The 19356-nt window shown below is 46.5% G+C and overlaps 1 protein-coding gene across 4 annotated transcripts in view; it reads left to right on the forward strand.

The window, feature by feature from the left end:
- The first annotated feature begins 8892 nt into the window (after positions 1–8892).
- Mad (Mothers against dpp) overlaps positions 8893–19356 on the forward strand; it is a 179057-nt gene continuing 168593 nt past the window's right edge. The window contains exon 1 of one of the 4 annotated variants that reach the window (XM_045761563.2): positions 8893–8993. The gene's annotated coding sequence lies outside the window, so the exon portion shown is untranslated. Of the gene's footprint in view, positions 9114–19356 lie in introns of all 4 variants that reach the window. The other 3 variants (XM_069301401.1, XM_045761564.2, XM_045761562.2) reach the window with 3 other exon arrangements.

A 19356-nucleotide genomic window follows, 5' to 3' on the forward strand; every position in this document is an offset into this window, starting at 1 on the left:
TCCACCACACTGGACACAAATGAGAGATCCACCACACTGGACACAAATGAGAGATCCACCACACTGGACACAAATGAGAGATCCACCACAAAATTCAACAATATATTTATTGCCCATAACCTGTCTCATTTCCCAGATAATTATTATTATTATTAGTAGTAGTATTAATAACAGTAGAAGAAGTATTGAAAGCAGTATAGTTTTACTAGTATAAATAATAATTGGTATTGGTAGTAGTAGTATTGGTAATAATGTTATGAATATGATAATTGAAATGTATAAACATAAAATAACACACTGGCCATCTACAACCACTACAGACACCAACCTACTTCCGTACCCTCCATAAATATGAAGAGCATAACTCTGGCTTTGGTAATGTGATTATCTTTATATACATAAAATATGTAATTATATTACCAAATGGCCTTCCTAAAAGATTTATTGTTATAATACGGTGATTGTGTTCAGCAAAGCGGAATTTATTGCTGTGTTGGAGAGTTGGACAATTCCCAGCACCAACTGTATGTGTTCTCTGTGTATGTGTTATATATATATATATATATATAATATATATTACACATACAAACAAGCACACGTTATCTTGAGATGATTTCGGGGCTTAAGTGTCCCCGCGGCCCGGTCCTCGACCAGGCCTCCACCCCCAGGAAGCAGCCCGTGACAGCTGACTAATACCCAGGTACCTATTTACTGCTAGGTAACAGTTGCATAGGGTGAAAGAAACTTGGCCCATTTGTTTCTGCCTCGTGCGGGAATCGAACCCACGCCGCAGAATTACAAGTCCTGCGCGCTATCCACCAGGCTACGAGGCCCCCCTTAAAGGCCCCACGTGCGCGCGCGCGCACATACAACGAACCTGTCCCCAGAGGCCCACATTAATTAAAAGGATATCAGGAGCATATGCTAGATTGCCAACATAAGAACTGCCTTTAGAAATTTGTGTAAGGAAGGAATCGTTCAGTAGGAAGAAGTGGGGAGAATACCCCACCTAGCTGAAGCTGAAGAAGCTAGGAATACCACTTATGTAAGACCAATCCTGGAGTATGCAGCTCCAGATTGGAGTCCATACCTAGTTAAACACAAGACAAAGTTAAGAGAAGATTCAGAGGTATATCACCAGACTAGTCCTGGAACTTTGAGGTATGAGCTACGAGGAAAGGCTGAAGGAGCTGAACCTCACGTCCCTGGAAAACAGAAGAGTAAAGGGAGACATGATAACCACCTACAAAATTCTCAGAAGAATTGACAGGGTGGACAAAAGATAAACTCTTTAGCACGGGTGGAACACGAACAAGGGGACACAGGTGGAAACTTAGAACCCAAATGAGCCAGAGACATTAGAACGATTTTTTTCAGTGTCAGAGTAGTTAGTAAATGGAATGCATTAGGCAGTGATGTGGTGGAGGCAGACTTCATACACAGTTTTAAATGTCGATATGATAGAGCCCAATAGGCTCGGGAATCTGTACACCAGTTGATTGACAGGTGAGAGGCGGGACGAAAGAGCCAGAGCTCAACCCCTGCAAACACAAATAGGTGAGTACACACACACACACACCTAGACTAACTAAGCGCCGCTCACAGCACCTTCAGCTCTAAATTAAATTGTACGAGAATGTGCCCATTTAAATTTATTGCCACTAAAATGATCTTCCAGACACGCAAACCTTTGTAACGATCCCCGCCGCGGGTCCCTTTACAATGTTCTTAATTGGCCATCCGTTTATTTCTTGATGGTACTTGCTTAGTAAACCAGTATAACGTTTATTTTTTGAGAGACAAATTAAACCAATGAATCACTCGTTCTCAAGCACAAATATACATAATCTGTTTTATGTTTGTCATCTATCTTGAATAGCAGCTTCACAGAAACCAGAAAACAAAAGTTAACATTTAGAAGACCTTTGTGCAGTGATTTATCTCCTTTCAAGGTGCAACAATTTAATATTTCGAGAACACATTCACCAGCTCGTGAGTATAAATATCTACATGCTTGTACACCATAGCTTAACCATAAGATTGTGATGATGATTCAAGGGAAATGTATATATATTGTTTTAGGCTAAAATGAAAAGAGGTTTCTGTCTTCATAACATTTGTTTAATACTGTAATCATTTTTGTAAAATTGTAATACAATTATTTGTTTCTTGGCTAGGTCAACAGCATGAGTAATGTTACGCGCTAGGCTACTAGTGCAGGAGTGGTAGGCTACTAGTACAGGAGTGGTAGGCTACTAGTGCAGGAGTGGTAGGCTACTAGTGCAGGAGTGGCCAGACTTGCTAGGCTACTAGTGCAGGAGTGGCCAGACTTGCTAGGCTACTAGTGCAGGAGTGGCCAGACTTGCTAGGCTACTAGTGCAGGAGTGGTCAGACTTGCTAGGCTACTAGTGCAGGAGTGGTCAGACTTGCTAGGCTACTAGTGCAGGAGTGGTCAGACTTGCTAGGCTACTAGTGCAGGAGTGGTCAGACTTGCTAGGCTACTAGTGCAGGAGTGGTCAGACTTGCTAGGCTACTAGTGCAGGAGTGGTCAGACTTGCTAGGCTACTAGTGCAGGAGTGGTCAGACTTGCTAGGCTACTAGTGCAGGAGTGGTCAGACTTGCTAGGCTACTAGTGCAGGAGTGGCCAGACTTGCTAGGCTACTAGTGCAGGAGTGGTCAGACTTGCTAGGCTACTAGTGCAGGAGTGGTCAGACTTGCTAGGCTACTAGTGCAGGAGTGGTCAGACTTGCTAGGCTACTAGTGCAGGAGTGGTCAGACTTGCTAGGCTACTAGTGCAGGAGTGGTCAGACTTGCTAGGCTACTAGTGCAGGAGTGGTCAGACTTGCTAGGCTACTAGTGCAGGAGTGGTCAGACTTGCTAGGCTACTAGTGCAGGAGTGGCCAGACTTAGTAAGCTACTAGTGCAGAGAGAGACTTCCTGTCCACGACTATGGAAAACCAGATTATCAGAACTACGTATTTCATGCTGGGTGAGGTGGAGTGCTACCGATGACGCGGGCTGGAGGAACAGGTGCGAGGGGGGAGCTGGCAAGGACTGTCTTGCCTGGCCGATCATACCTACGTCTCTAAACGAAAGCTGGTTGTAAATAGTTGGTGTAATTACCTAAGTATAGTTACAGGATGAGAGTTACGCTCGTGGTGTCCCGTCTTCCCTGCACCTTTTGTTATATAATGCTTTGAAATTACTGACGGTTTTGGCCTCCACCACCTTCTCACTTAACTCATCTAGTTGTGCTTGTGGGGGGAAGGGGTTGAGGTTCGACTCTTTGGTCCCGTCTCAACTGTCAGTTTACGGGTGAACAGGTTCCTGAGCTTATTGAGTTCTATCATATTATTGAGTGTCAAGAGAATACTGGATACTCTCGTTTAAGCGAATACTCGATACTCTCGTTTAAGCAAATACTCGATAGTCAAGTTTAAGCGAAAATATATGCAGTATAGAGTATTTGTGAGCTGGTCCGTCTCTTGGCCCTCCGCGCGCCGATCCCTACACACATTACAATAAATTCTGTAATGAACAGAGATTTGCTAATACTGCTTAAAGTTTGATATGTCACCAGGACGACAGAGTTACAACAGTTATTATGAATGCATCATAGGGAATATAACTTGCCAGAGAGCAAAGATACACATAGTTTATTCCGAGTTTCCCGTTGAATTACAGCCAACGAAGCCTCGTATATTTCTTAGAATTATCTAGGTAAAGAAAAAAAATGTAACACATATGTGTACTATAATGTCGGTGGTGGCTGTAGAACTTGAATAAACATGATTTTACTTCGAAATAAAGTAATTTTATAAGGAAATTAGACAAGTAGAATTCATAAATGACAATTCGTTACATAAATAGATGGGCCTGTGACGGAGATCTGTGAGCAGTAATGAAATAAATATCGATGTTGATATATATATTATATATATATATATATATGTCGTACCTAGTAGCCAGAACGCACTTCTCAGCCTACTATGCAAGGCCCGATTTGCCTAATAAGCCAAGTTTTCCTGAATTAATATATTTTCTCTAATTTTTTTCTTATGAAATGATAAAGCTACCCATTTCATTATGTATGAGGTCAATTTTTTCTTATTGGAGTTAAAATTAACGTAGATATATGACCGAACCTAACCAACCCTACCTAACCTATCTTTATAGGTTAGGTTAGGTAGTCGAAAAAGTTAGGTTAGGTAGTCGAAAAACAATTCATGAAAACTTGGCTAATTAGGCAAATTGGGCCTTGCATAGTAGGCTGAGAAGTGCATTCTGGCTACTAGGTACGACATATATATATTATATATATATATATAATATATATATAATATATTCGTTAATAATACTTAATATTCTGTATACCATCTGATTGATATATATACAAACGTTATTGTGACCACCTTTCATGATACAGTTACACATCGCCGGTGTTCAGACAGTTTAATTGAGAACACCATAGTTGCCAGTCTCCGGACAAACATATTCGATTGGTCAATTTTTGTTCTCTAGCTGAGCCGGAAATGTGATTGGCTAAATAATGAGATGAATAATGTTACCTTCTCTCTGATTGGCCAAACGAAAAGCATTAGTAGCATCTATCGAGAATTAAGTGATTACATCAAAATTTCAAATAACTGCGCATGAACACCTTTTATTTATATATACAAGAGTTCTTACATTCTTGTGCAGCCACTAGTACGCGTTCGTGAATCGTGCGTACGTGTCTTCTCACAGAATACTTAATCTTCGTAAGAACATAGCGAAGTTACACACAGAAATCACAATAGCGTGATACATCAAATGATCAAATTTGATTCAGTCGATTAAGGAATGCTCTCGGACGTAGGTAGGTTCGAATCCTCGTCACGGCCCTTGTGGATTTGTTCAACATAGCGAAGACCTGACGATCGGTGAATCTCGGTCCTGGACCCTGATGTGTCAGTTCAGTAATGTTAGAACTCTCATTGTTAGGACGTGATCAAGACATGTGGCACATATCTTGAATCATTGAAGTGCTGAGGCCAGAGTGAAGGTTATTATTTCTTGGTAGCTTACTTTTGGTAAGATAATAACTAATTCTTTACCATGACTGGTTGCCATAATTATTTAATCTTGTCTGTTAACGTAATAGTTGTGGTGGACGATGATGATTTCTTGGTGCAGTCCTGCTCAAGTCCTGCAGTATTTTCACTTATTTCTCTCCATGTTTTATAAACTATTTTTTCTGTAATTAATATTTGTTCCTCGCACCGCATAATTATAGCGGTTGAACATGCGCCGCGGATTTGTTAGTCATTCCTTACTTCTAAGATATACAAACTGTTTATACAAACATATGTTTGTATAAACAGTATATATTCTATCCATAGTCAGGATTATCCAGGACCCCCAAGTTCTATAACCCCCACAACAGTCGCCTCCTAGGATTCTATTTACTGCTAGGTGAACAGCGGCACCAGGTGTAAAGAAACTTCCCCGAAGTTTCCTTGCAACAGTTGCAGGGAAAATGCAAGAACTGCAAGGACCACAAGTTCGTGTTCGAACTTGGGGTCCAATCAGTTACGAGTCGATTGCACTGCGCCAAAAGGTCAGTCTATTTGAATTCTGAATTCTGTTCATGCTGAGCAGGTTAGCAAGCGAGTCGCGACTTTAAGGCTTGTGATACTCGGTATAAATGTTTCACTCTCTATATGCGTTACTTCCCATTTGTTTTGTTAACTCTGGAAAGGGTTTGAGCAAGTTTGAGAAACTGAGTTTCACGTCCAATCGCCTGTGTAAGTATTGCGCAGCTTAAGGGTTTTAAACATGCGCTGTTTTTGTTTTTTTAGTACATTGAGGTACATGTGCATTTATGCAGCTGCACTAGACTATAAGAAGGGCTACCATAGCGTGTCAAGAGGACAGGATGGTTGGTCCCGCGGGGCCTCGTCATCAGTGGCCTCCACCCGCAGACTTTGAATACATTATACGGGTTAAGTCTTAACAATCTAACTATGTCATCCATCACACGTGAAGGGTCTCTTTATCGTGCTGGTTGTTCACCGTGGGTAGTAGTGGCTTGTTGCCCCCGGCCCACTCTGGCACAACCCACCTGCTCGAACCTAACATGTCCTTGCAGAACCTAGTTGATCGGGCTTAACCTATCCTTGCAAAACCCAACTGATCGCACTTACCCCTATGAGATTTAAAGCCTCGCACATGAGGATAAACGGAGTGGGCGCGTTCGTTGACCGATGAGCCCGGATCCTAATTGGCTTCATGACCGGAAACAAAGTTCTTCGTCAATTACTAATTTGAATGCAAATACGACTTAGTGACGAATGAGCGTAGCCGTTAGTGTGTGTGTGTGTGTGTACATAGCTAGATGTATTTCCAGGGTCGAGTTAGTTTTCCTAGCCCCGCCTTCCGAACGTGCTTGGATTAATGCAATGATCCATTTCTCACGCTTTTATCATATTTACATTTACAATTTTGAATCGAACTTAGCTTCAACGGCTTCTGCATCTATCCTGTTCCAATTATTAACAGCTCGTCCCATTGTCAAATCACTCAAAGCTCTCGGGTATTGGAGTTTAAGATCAGACGACTTTCCAATACTTTTGTACAGTCTGTTAGCAGAGTGGTTATAGTACTGGACACGGCAACAGTTATGAAGGCCCTGGCTGACCGGGTTCGAATCTTTAAGGGGTAAAGCATTTTCTGATGCACATATATACCACAAGGTCTCCTCTGAATACTTTTTATTTTCTTCTCCGAGGCTATGGGTCCCCACATTGGCACCAGAGGTGGTACCCTCACAAACTTTCTTTATATATATATATATGACTGAAAACTCACACCCCAGAAGTGTGAGTCGCATATAGTCCTGGGGACCATTCAGGCTTGTTCGCATATATATATATATATATATATATATATATATATATATATATATATATATATATATATATATATATATATATATATATATATATATATATGTCGTACCTAGTAGCCAGAACGCACTTCTCAGCCTACTATGCAAGGCCCGATTTGACTAATAAGCCAAGTTTTCATGAAATAATGTTCTTTCGACAACCTAACCTACCTAACCTAACCTAACCTCTAGAGATAGGTTAGGTTAGGTAGGGTTGGTTAGGTTCGGTCATATATCTACGTTAATTTTAACTTCAATTAAAAAAAATTGACCTCATACATTATGAAATGGGTAGCTTTATCATTTCATAAAAAATTAGAGAAAATATATTAATTTAGTAAAACTTGGCTTATTAGGCAAATCGCACCTTGAATAGTAGGCTGAGAAATGCCTAATAAGCCAAGTTTTACTAAATTAATATATTTTCTCTAATTTTTTATGAAATGATAAAGCTACCCATTTCATAATGTATGAGGTCAATTTTTTTTAATTGAAGTTAAAATTAACGTAGATATATGACCGAACCTAACCAACCCTACCTAACCTAACCTATCTCTAGAGGTTAGGTTAGGTTAGGTAGGTTAGGTTGTCGAAAGAACATTATTTCATGAAAACTTGGCTTATTAGTCAAATCGGGCCTTGCATAGTAGGCTGAGAAGTGCGTTCTGGCTACTAGGTACGACATATATATATATATTATATATATTATATATATATATATATATATATATATATATATATATATTATATATATAATATACCGTAATCTCCGGCCTAGCCGTAGATCCTGCCTGTTCCTTTACCGCTTACTCATCAACGTAGCTGCATGCTCCAACATAAAGATTCAACATCAAAGACAACAACAATATGAGCTCAAACATATGGGTGTCTAGACACACCTCCTCCTCCCCCCCCCCCCCACCCCCTATACCCTCCAGTACCCGTGACACCTTCACCTGTTGCCTTGGCGGGGGACTAGACGCCACCAGCTAATGATCGTTTAACTCCCGGCTGATTGTTAAACTCCAGAATTCGCGCCAACTATGACGTCATGACCCATATATAAGGGCTCGCCAGCATCCAGCTCAACACGGGAGACATCTCCCGTCACGCAGGGTGCAGTCGCACCTCCACAGATCTCCAGTATCATCTATTGATACTGGTAATGGCTCAAAAGGGCCACCACTTACGGGCTATTCATGCCCGTGCCACCTTTTGGGTGGCTTAATCTTCATCAATCAATCAATCCAGCTCAACAGACTACTTTAGGAGTGCTCTCAGCTGTAACATGTACTCTTGCTCCCGGGTGACGGTAGACGCGCACAGCATTTTGTATAAAGTATTACCTACACCTTTGTTATTAACGTAATTTCACAGGTATATATAATTCTTTTAACTGTGTATAAGCCAAGTGGATAAGCGGTTTTGTTTTTATTAATTGTTACTTGTCATTTTGTGTAAAATTAATATTTTTTTATTATTATAACTGAAGTTTTTATTCTCTTTAGTTTTTACCCACAGCTCTCACACAGAGGACCCAAGCAGTCTTGTTTACATTTTTTTCTTGTTTTTTTTATTAATGTGCGATGGGCACAACACCTGCCCGAGTAGCCACTGCTCTCTTCCAGATTCTTGTCACTATATATATATATATATATATATATATATATATATATATATATATATATATATATATATATATATATATATATATATATATATATATATTACACTATGTATATATTTGCAGTCAAAAATTATTTAATAACTGAAATATGAGTATAAAATATATAACTGTAAAAGTATATATAAGTAATACTATTATAGATAATATATATAATATGTATAAAATATATAATATAATATTTAAGAAATATATGTATAGAATATATAGCTTGCCGCGAGAGTTGCAGTAATGATAATAGGATGAGATAGTAAGGAGTAACTACTTGGCGGAGCGGAGGGTGGAGAGCTGAGAGCGGTGCCGCGGCCGTGGCTCCAGGCAGTCCACCCTCAGTAGAGGCAACGCTCTTGTGGAGTACAGACGCTCTTCGGCCGCTCGGGTGTAGGCGTGGTATTTTTTTGCGAGTGTGTGTGCGTGTGTGTTCGCTCGCGCGCGCGTGTGAGTGTGTATATATCTCTCTACGGGAAATGTCAGTGCACTCGGGACTGGTGACAGTGGCTGGTGAGTACTGCAAACTCAAGGATTCTGTACCGTTTGGGCAAACTTATTGGTATTTCTCCTCGGGAAGGAGGACATGTGAGATCTTGGGTTTGAGAAACGTGTTCGAATTATATTTTAAATGTCGGCATCTTGCGTGTGTGAGTGTTGGGGGAGGCTCACGTGCCGTTACTGAGGGAGGTTGAGTGTGCCTGGACGGCATCAGTATGACGGCGCAGGACTGGTGGCAGCATGCAGCATGCCTGCGCTGCAACCAGATATTAAACGCTAAAATTAAAGGCCATCAACGACGGGGCACAGGGGGGAACGCCCAGGGTCACCCTTGCATACTTGCTCCAGGGGGGCACCCTGCCACACTGTATACTTGCTCCAGGGAGGCACCCTGCCACACTGTATACTTGCTCCAGGGGGCACCCTGCCACACTGTATACTTGCTCCAGGGGGCACCCTGCCACACTGTATACTTGCTCCAGGGAGGCACCCTGCCACACTGTATACTTGCTCCAGGGGGCACCCTGCTACAATGTATACTTGCTCCAGGGGGCACCCTGCCACACTGTATACTTGCTCCAGGGGGCACCCTGCTACAATGTATACTTGCTCCAGGGGGCACCCTGCCACACTGTATACTTGCTCCAGGGGGCACCCTGCTACAATGTATACTTGCTCCAGGGGGCACCCTGCCACACTGTATACTTGCTCTAGGGGGGCACCCTGCCACACTGTATACTTGCTCCAGGGGGCACCCTGCCACACTGTATACTTGCTCCAGGGGGCACCCTGCCACACTGTATACTTGCTCCAGGGGGCACCCTGCTACAATGTATACTTGCTCCAGGGGGCACCCTGCCACACTGTATACTTGCTCTAGGGGGGCACCCTGCCACACTGTATACTTGCTCCAGGGGGCACCCTGCCACACTGTATACTTGCTCCAGGGGGCACCCTGCCACACTGTATACTTGCTCCAGGGGGGCACACTGCCACACTGTATACTTGCTCCATTGGGCACCCTGCCACACTGTATACTTGCTCCAGGGGGCACCCTGCCACACTGTATACTTGCTCCAGGGGGGCACCCTGCCACACTATACTTGCCCCAGGGGGGCACCCTGCCACACTGTATACTTGCTCCAGGGGGCACCCTGCCACACTGTATACTTGCTCGGGGGGGGGGCACCCTGCCACACTGTATACTTTCTCCAGGGGGCACCCTGCCACACTGTATACTTGCTCCAGGGGGGCACCCTGCCACACTGTATACTTGCTCCAGGGGACACCCTGCCACAATGTATACTTGCTCCAGGGGGCACCCTGCCACGCTGTATACTTGCTCCAGGGGGGCACCCTGCCACGCTGTATACTTGCTCCAGGGGGCAACCTGCCACACTGTATACTTGCTCCAGGGGGCACCCTGCCACACTGTATACTTGCTCCAGGGGGGCACCCTGCCACGCTGTATACTTGCTCCAGGGGGCAACCTGCCACGCTGTATACTTGCTCCAGGGGGGCACCCTGCCACACTGCATACTTGCTCCAGGGGACACCCTGCATACTTGTTCCAGGGGACACCCTGCATACTTGCTCCAGGGGACACCCTGCATACTTGCTCCAGGGGACACCCTGCATACTTGCTCCAGGGGACACCCTGCATACTTGCTCCAGGGGACACCCTGCATACTTGCTCCAGGGGGCGCCCTGCCACACTGTATACTTGCTCCAGGGGGGGCACCCTGCCACCCTGCATACTTGCTCCAGGGGGCACCCTGCATACTTGCTCCAGGGGACACCCTGCCACACTGTATACTTGCTCCAGGGGGCACACTGTATACTTGCTCCAGGGGGCACCCTGCATACTTGCTCCAGGGGACACCCTGCATACTTGCTGCAGGGGACACCCTGCCACACTGTATACTTGCTCCAGGGGGGCACCCTGCATACTTGCTCCAGGGGGGCACCCTGCATACTTGCTCCAGTGGGCACCCTGCATACTTGCTCCAGTGGGCACCCTGCCACACTGTATACTTGCTCCAGGGGGCACCCTGCCACACTGTATACTTGCTCCAGGGGGGCACCCTGTCACACTGTATACTTGCTCCAGGGGGCACCCTGCATACTTGCTCCAGGGGGCACCCTGCATACTTGCTCCAGGGGGCACCCTGCATACTTGCTCCAGGGGGCACCCTGCATACTTGCTCCAGGGGGCACCCTGCATACTTGCTCCAGGGGGCACCCTGCATACTTGCTCCAGGGGGCACCCTGCCATACTGTATACTTGCTCCAGGGGGCACTCTGCCACACTGCATACTTGCTCCAGGGGGCACCCTGCCACACTGTATACTTGCTCCAGGGGGCACCCTGCTACAATGTATATTTGCTCCAGGGGGCACCCTGCCACACTGTATACTTGCTCCAGGGGGCACCCTGCTACAATGTATACTTGTTCCAGGGGGCACCCTGCTACAATGTATACTTGCTCCAGGGGGCACCCTGCCACACTGTATACTTGCTCCAGGGGGCACCCTGCCACACTGTATACTTGCTCCAGGGGGCACCCTGCCACACTGTATACTTGCTCCAGGGGGCACACTGTATACTTGCTCCAGGGGGCACCCTGATACACTGTATACTTGCTCCAGGGGGGGCACACTGATACACTGTATACTTGCTCCAGGGGGCACCCTGCCACACTGTATACTTGCTCCAGGGGGGCACCCTGATACACTGTATACTTGCTCCAGGGGGCACCCTGCCATACTGTATACTTGCTCCATGGGCCACACTGTATACTTGGTCCAGGGGCACCCTGCCACACTGTATACTTGCTCCAGGGGGCATCCTGCCACACTGTATACTTGCTCCAGGGGGCACCCTGCCACACTGTATACTTGCTCCAGGGGGCACCCTGCCACACTGTATACTTGCTCCAGGGGGCACCCTGCCACACTGTATACTTGCTCCAGGGGGCACCCTGCATACTTGCTCCAGGGGGCACCCTGCATACTTGCTCCAGGGGGCACCCTGCCATACTGTATACTTGCTCCAGGGGGCACTCTGCCACACTGCATACTTGCTCCAGGGGGCACCTTGCCACACTGTATACTTGCTCCAGGGGGGCACCCTGCCACACTGCATACCTGCTCCAGGGGGCACCCTGCCATACTGTATACTTGCTCCAGGGGGCACCCTGCCATACTGTATACTTGCTCCAGATGGCACCCTGCCACATTATACTTGCTCCAGGGGGCACCCTGCATACTTGCTCCAGGGGGCACCCTGCATACTTGCTCCAGGGGGCACCCTGCATACTTGCTCCAGGGGGCACCCTGCATACTTGCTCCAGGGGGCACCCTGCATACTTGCTCCAGGGGGCACCCTGCCACACTGTATACTTGCTCCAGGGGGGCACCCTGCCACACTGTGTACTTGCTCCAGTGGGCACCCTGCCACACTGTATACTTGCTCCAGGGGGCACCCTGCCACACTGTATACTTGCTCCAGGGGGCACCCTGCATACTTGTTCCAGGGGGCACCCTGCATACCTGCTTGATGGGGTTCTGGGAGTTCTTCTACTCCCCAAGCCCGGCCCGAGGCCAGGCTTGATCTGTGAGAGTTTGGTCCACCAGGCTGTTGCTTGAAGCGGCCCGCAGGCCTACTTACCTACCACGACCCGGTTGGTCCGGCACGTTTTTTAGAAAAAAAGTCTAGTTTTCTCTTGAAAATGTCCACTGTAGCAGTGCCACACTAGTATGTACCCCAACTACAGTGCCACACTACCATGGACCACAGTAGCAGTGCCACACTAGCATGTACCCCAACTACAGTGCCACACTAGTATGGACCACAGTAGCAGTGCCACACTAGCAAGGACCACAGTAGCAGTGCCACACTGGCATGGACCACAGTAGCAGTGCCACACTAGCATGGACCACAGTAGCAGTGCCACGCTAGCATGGACCACAGTAGCAGTGCCACACTAGCAAGGACCACAGTAGCAGTGCCACACTAGCAAGGACCACAGTAGCAGTGCCACACTGGCATGGACCACAGTAGCAGTGCCACACTAACATGGACCACAGTAGCAGTGCCACACTAACATGGACCACAGTAGCAGTGCCACACTAACATGGACCACAGTAGCAGTGCCACACTAACATGGACCACAGTAGCAGTGCCACACTAACATGACCACAGTAGCAGTGCCACACTAACATGGACCACAGTAGCAGTGCCACACTAGCATGGACCACAGTAGCAGTGCTACTAACATGGACCACAGTAGCAGTGCCACACTAACATGGACCACGGTAGCAGTGCCACACTAACATGGACCACAGTAGCAGTGCCACACTAACATGGACCACAGTAGCAGTGCCACACTAGCATGGACCACAGTAGCAGTGCCACACTGGCATGGACCACAGTAGCAGTGTCACACTAACATGGACCACAGTAGCAGTGCCACACTACCAAGGACCACAGTAGCATGGATCACAGTAGCTGTGCCACACTAGTTTGGACCACACTAGCATGGACCACAGTAGCAGTGCCACTTTAACATGGACCACAGTTGCAGTGCCACACTAGTTTGGACCACACTAGCAGTGCCACACTAGCATGGACCACAGTAGCAGTGCCACACTAGTTTGGACCACACTAGCAGTGCCACACTAACATGGACCACAGTAGCAGTGCCACACTAACTTGGACCACAGTAGCAGTGCTACTAACATGGACCACACTAGCAGTGCCACACTAACATGGACCACAGTAGCAGTGTTACTAACATGGACCACAGTAGCAGTGCCACACTAGCATGGACCATAGTAGCAGTGCCACACTAGTTTGGACCACAGTAGCAGTGCCACACTAACATTAACCACAGTAGCAGTGCCACACTTGCATGGACCACAGTAGCAGTGCCACACTAGCATGGACCACAGTAGCAGTGCCACACTAGTTTGGACCACAATAGCAGTGCCACACTAACATGGACCACAGTAGCAGTGCCACACTAACATGGACCACAGTAGCAGTGCCACACTGGCATGAACCACAGTAGCAGTGCCACACTAGCATGGACCACAGTAGCAGTGCCACACTAACATGGACCACAGTAGCAGTGCCACACTAGCATGGACCACAGTAGCAGTGCCACACTAACATTGACCACAGTAGCAGTGCCACACTATCATGTACCCCAACTACAGTGCCACACTACCGTGTTTAGCACTGAGCCAGTGCCACACCAGTTGATTGACAGCTTACAGGCGGGACCAAAGAGCCAGAGCTTAACGCCCGGAAGCAAACAAGCAATTGAGAATACTCAATTTGGAGGAAAACGCCTCATTCCAGACACCTCATATATCACAGCTAGTTTCCTCATCACCGTGACCTTCATTGAGAGGGCCACACGCAGGGGCCATATGTGGCACTACCAATGTTAGGGCCCTGTGACCCACGTGAGATACTGGCACTCGCGGTTACCCACACACACACACACACGCCATGACCCGCAGTATATTATATGGCCATATGGCCAGTATATTATATGATAATATACTAGCCATATTAACCCCTGGGGTTAATATGGCCCCAATGGGCCGCTTCACGCTTCCAGGATCCTCATCCTGTTGTCAAGATGAGTGCCACACTTTACCTTAAAGCACGGTACCTCACGCCGTCGTGAGGCTCAGTACCTCCACACTACAGTGACCCACAGTAGCCCCCCACACTACAGTGACCCACAGTAGTCCCACACACTACAGTGACCCACAGTAGCCCCACACACTAGTGACCCACAGTAGCCCCACACACACTTTTTGAGTGTGAGGCCTGTGTCTGGCCTCCTGTTCCCTCCACCTAATGTGTGTGTATTTACTATTTGTGTCTGCAGAATCGAACTCTTGGACCCGCCTTCCTAACCAATCTATTTTTCCTCTATTATCTCAACTACATATATTTCTCTCTAACACACGCACACATCCCCAGGAAGCAGCCCGTAGCAGCTGTCTAACTCCCAGGTACCTATTTACTGTTAGGTGAACAGATACATCAGGGTGAAGGGAAGGGAACTATCAGAGGAAAGCACCAAACCATTACGACTATATAGCCCTGGGAAGGGGTCAGGATAAGGATCAGGGTGAAAGAAACTCTGCTCATTTGTTTCTCGGTCGGGAATCGAACCCGGACCCTTAGGACTACGACCCCTGAGCGCTGTCCTCTCATCCGCGAGACCTCTTTACTCGCCTAGTTGTGCTTGCGGGGGTTGAGCTCTGGCTCTTTGGTCCCACCTCTGAACCGTCAATGAACTGGTGTACAGGTTCCTGAGCCTACTGGGCTCTATCATATCTACATTTGGAGCTGTATATGGAGTCTGCCTCCACCACATTACTGTGTGTGTGTGTGCGAGAGAGAGAGAGAGAGAGAGAGAGAGAGAGAGAGAGAGAGAGAGAGAGAGTGAGAGAGTTGCAAGTTGTTACCACAATATAATCGTGATTAGTGTGGGCGGTCGTGTGGGATGGGTTTTGTTGAGATTTAATCAGACCGGAAGCCGTCATTCACCCCCCCCCCTCCCCCTCTACCCTCTCATGTGTCTTCCTCTTGCCTCAAGTGACCAGCTGTTTGTCACCCCCACGTGGCCTTCCTCCCAGCTGTCTCTTACTGCCTTGACTTCCCTCCCTCCCTCCTCTCTCTCTTCCTGTCACCTCTTCCCTCCTCCTGTCACCTCTTCCCTCCTCCTGTCACCTCTTCCCTCCTCCTGTCACCTCTTCCCTCTTCCTGTCACCTCTTCCCTCCTCCTTTTGGGGGCCTCGTAGCCTGGTGGATAGCGCGCAGGACTCGTAATTCTGTGGCGCGGGTTCGATTCCCGCACGAGGCAGAAACAAATGGGCAAAGTTTCTTTCACCCTGAATGCCCCTGTTACCTAGCAGTAAATAGGTACCTGGGAGTTAGTCAGCTGTCACGGGCTGCTTCCTGGGGGTGGAGGCCTGGTCGAGGACCGGGCCGCGGGGACACTAAAAAAAAAAGCCCCGAAATCATCTCAAGATAACCTCAAGATAACCTCCTGTCACCTCTTCCCTCGTCTCCCTCCTTCTGTCACCTCTTCCTTCTTTTCTTTACACAGCCACCTCTTCTCAACCCCCGCAAGCACAACTAGGTGAGTACACCCCATTCACGACCACATTTTTTTTTTTTTTTAGTAAAGAGGATGGAGAGGCACAGGTGAAGGGAAAGGTTAGAAATGGTGAAACACAGTGAGAGGTGTGTGTGTGTGTGTGTGTGTGTGGGTATTGGCAGCTAAGCTAAGCTTGCTATCTCGTGTCAGGGAGCCGTGAGTGTGCGAGAGGTTCCTCACATGTGTTTTCAGCATATATGCATACACACCCGACTCCCATCCTTCCCCCCCCCCTCCCTCGACACCAGTACCCTGGTGACAAATCAATCACAAGAAGATTCTCTCCCCCCCTCCCCTCCTGTGCCTTGCCCTGTTTTGAGAGTGCTCGGTGGACCTGCCAGTGCCACTCGTCTGCTCCATAAAAGGTGACCCCGGCCGACAACACTGGAATAAATCCCGGGTAATTGCCTGCTTTTATGGCTCGATCCAGTTGGGAATCCAGCTTGTGAGCATATATGAACATTTAAGGATTGATATATTTTGTCTGGTGTGTTAGTGTTGTGAGAAAGAGCCCCAGTTTAGACTCTTGAGCTCCTTTAAAGGGGGGGTGTTGGGGAGGAAGAGTGTACATGTGCAACCAGGAGGCCTGGTCGACGACCGGGCCGCGGGGACGCTAAGCCCCGGAAGCACCTCTAGGTAACCTCAAGGTATGTGGGTGGCCTCTCGGTCCAGTAGTTCTTAGCCTTTCCTGAGAAAGGTAAGAACTACTTACCTTTCACGGTAAACATCCAAGTGGTTGAGGTAAGAACTACTTACCTTTCACGGTAAACATCCAAGTGGTTGAGGTAAGAACTACTTACCTTTCACGGTAAACATCCAAGTGGTTGAGGTAAGAACTACTTACCTTTCACGTCCAAGTGGTTGGGCACCATTCCTTCCCCCCCCCCCCGTCCCATCCCAAATCCTTATCCTGACCCCTTCCAAGTGCTATATAGTCGTAATGGCTTGGCGCTTTCCCTGATAATTCATTCATTCACGGTAAACGAACACAGAGCTTTCGATAATCTGGTGAAAGGTTAGGGGACCCTCTCCCTACAAAAAATGCACATACATACAACTTTGCATGCCAAGAATATATTTTATTGACAATTAAATTGGCTCACACATTGTATGCAACCCGTTTTCCCAAATTCGTAAAGTCAATATTGACTTATTAACTACGTGCATAGGTGATATACTAAACATAATAGATACCCTTAAAAAGATTCATAGAAAACACCGACCTTACCTAACCTTGTTAGTATCTTAAGACAAGCATCTTATTGCTTCGTAATTACAATTATTACTTAACCTATACCTATTATAGGTTAGGTAATAATTGTAATTACGAAGCAATAAGATGCTTATCTTAAGATACTAACAAGGTTAGGTTAACAATTATTACTTAACCTATACCTATTATAGGTTAGGTAATAATTGTAATTACGAAGCAATAAGATGCTTATCTTAAGATACTAACAAGGTTAGGCAAGGTCGGTGTTTTCTATGAATCTTTTTAAGGGTATCTATTATGTTAAGTATGTCACCTATGCACATATTTAATAAGTCAATATTGACTTATTAAATTTGCGAGAACGGGTTGTTGTATGACAACTAACAAAGTAAGAATAAAGTAAACAAGGCTGGACGACAAGACCAAGATTCATCAAGGAGCTGTACAGCTACTGGTGAAGCTGGGCAGCTTCTCTTAATCTGTGGCGGCTTTGTTTACATCCATTAAACCGTTTATGATCTCCGAAGCGCCACGAGGCTGTTGGTAACAATAATAATATTTGGGAAGTTACGATGCTCGTATAGTGTTTGATAAATGTAAATAAGACCGCTGTAGTATTGAGATAAGATGTACTCGTTCGTAAGTAAGATGCATAACGGCTTGATGAGTCCCGGCCCTCGTTAACAACCCCCCGTGCCTCAGACGGACATAGATCACATCCCGCGCCTGGTGGCTGAGTAGACAGCATGCTGGATACCTAGTCCTGTGGCCCGGGTTCGATCCCCGACTATGGCGGAAACAAATGGGTAGAGTTTCTTTCACTCTGATGCCCCCCTGTTACCTAGCAGTAAATAGGTACCTGGGAGTTAGACAACTGTTACAAGCTGCTTTCTGGGGGGGGGGGGGATAGATATAAGAGAGGCGGGCCGAAAGAGCCAGAGCTCAACCCCCGCAAGCACAACTAGATGAATACACAAGACGGATCGCCAACGGATTTTAAAACTGGAACTGTGTACTGGTTGGTGGGGGACTGTGTAGAACTGTGTACTGGTTGGTGGGGGGAACTGTGTAGAAATTCTTTATCTGCAGTAGACTTTGTGGTACGTAAATGCCTACAACATTTCTTCTCTTAGTTGCAAGGTTTGCAGCTTCATCTGCAGTACCATTTCCTAGAATTGTAACACGTCCTGGCTCGCAGTTGATAAGTATCCGACGACCTCAACAACATTTGAGTGTTTGTATTAATGCTATAACTTTTGTGCTCAGATGAATGTTGTCATGTATTGTACATATATATACATTACACACACACACACACACACACAATACCGACTGTTGACACAGTCGGTATTCAACAAGAGCATGTTATAAAGTCATTTGAGTGGAAAAAACTTCTTTGCAAAGTTGAGCACTCATTTAAGCATCTTGAAGTAACTAGAATTCCTTACCTTGTTTCTCCTGGATTATTGATCCGTCTGTGAAGTAAGTGATGCTGTCACATACGAAGTTTGCTTCTATATTCATCTGCGGAATGACGCGTAGCAGATTGGGGGGTGGTTCCTTGAAGTGCTATAATCTAATAGGTCTGTTGACAACGATTCCCCCACAGAGTTTGCTGGAGGAAGTCTGCATGTATTTCATCGACATCCCTCTCAGTGATTATATTTGTGATGTGTATTAATGGTGTGACGGTAAAGCGTTGGTGTTCGGCTGTTTCAAAAGCTAGGGGCAGGACCTCGTCACATAAAAGAAAACAAAAAGAGAAAAGCTGGAGCTTTCGTCTGTGGTAAGGTAATGGGAAGACACACAAAACACAAGTAAATTAACAATGAAATTTTAATTACTCTAGAAAAACA

Source organism: Procambarus clarkii, chromosome 45 (assembly GCF_040958095.1).
Source record: "Procambarus clarkii isolate CNS0578487 chromosome 45, FALCON_Pclarkii_2.0, whole genome shotgun sequence".
Taxonomy (NCBI): domain Eukaryota; kingdom Metazoa; phylum Arthropoda; class Malacostraca; order Decapoda; family Cambaridae; genus Procambarus; species Procambarus clarkii.